At 44.6% G+C, this 1171-nt stretch overlaps 1 pseudogene; it reads right to left on the reverse strand.

Annotated features, from left to right (window-relative positions):
- Positions 1–34: 34 nt before the first annotated feature.
- LOC103728363 lies at positions 35–1088 on the reverse strand (annotated as a pseudogene).
- Between the last annotated feature and the right edge of the window lie 83 nt (positions 1089–1171).

Consider the following 1171-nt stretch of genomic DNA (forward strand, 5'->3'; position numbering starts at 1 on the left):
TCCAGCCAAGCTCCAAATCCAGTAATTTCTTTTTATACTCTTCTTTGGTAAATTCCCTCCTGGCAAACATGGTTGCTAGTTAAAAATTGCCATAAATGTTGCCAACAGTCTGCACAGCAAACTGCCTTCTTCTAGAGGAGCACTGGAAGGAAGCTGATTTGTAAAAGAAGAACCAACGGTGCACGAGTCTCCCTCTCTTCACTTCTGCCTCTACCTGTCTGGCCAGCAAAGCAGCAGTTTTGGCAGCCTCGGCTTCTTCCTTGATCGCTGCAAAACGAGCAGCTCCTTCTGCACAATCCAGTGCAATCTGCTGTTTTATACGCTCTCGAGCCGCTCTACCTTCTGCCTTTTCTCTGTTTCTTCTAACATTGTTAATTCTTGTTTCCTTTTACATTCCAACATTTCTTTTCCAGGTTTTCTCCTCTCAATTTCCTTCTTAATCTCTCACAGCTCTTCCCTTTCCTTTTCTCGTCTCTCCTCTCCAAGTTTTTCTGTTAGTCTTTCCACTCTGACAGTAAGGTCTTCTGCAGGTCTCTGATTTGAACATCTACTGGGATCCTGATGGGGGGCTGTCATGGCCTTAACTTTCTCCTCCTGTTGCAGTATCTGACTTTGTGTTAGAAGTAACTGGTGTCCCACAAAGCTCTGTATTTCTGGACTGAATGTTTTAGGTTCAAATGAGGCAAATGGCGTAGACACGGAACTTTTTGACTGGTTGTCATCTGTCACTGGTGTTTCACCTTTTGATGAGTGCATGTGTTGGACTTTCTAAATTCTTGTAACAAGTTCATCTGCAGAAATACTTCCTATTACTTCCAAAGAGATTCCACTTTCTCCAATAAAGAAACTGGATGGGACACACACTACAGGATAAATTTGTGAAAATTGTAGGCAGGCTTCACTTTTGGTATCAATTTTGATAACAAAATTGTCTGAAGACACTTCTGTCAATTCCTCATGTTCCCAACTTGCAGCCATCTGTGTAAACTGCTCATCATCACCTGTCACAAATATCACGAAGGCCAGAATGGCACCCTGGAACCACAGCATCATTCCCCTCAGGCCTAGGCGCTGTCGTGGAGCCAGCCTCGCCCTCTCCTGTCCTGTCCCCTACAACCTTTGCCTGAGGCCCCAGCTCTGAGATTGCACAGGAGCACATTTGACAGAAAAG

The sequence above is a fragment of the Nannospalax galili genome, unplaced genomic scaffold, assembly GCF_000622305.1.
Source record: "Nannospalax galili isolate Female #2095 unplaced genomic scaffold, S.galili_v1.0 C48742191, whole genome shotgun sequence".
Taxonomy (NCBI): domain Eukaryota; kingdom Metazoa; phylum Chordata; class Mammalia; order Rodentia; family Spalacidae; genus Nannospalax; species Nannospalax galili.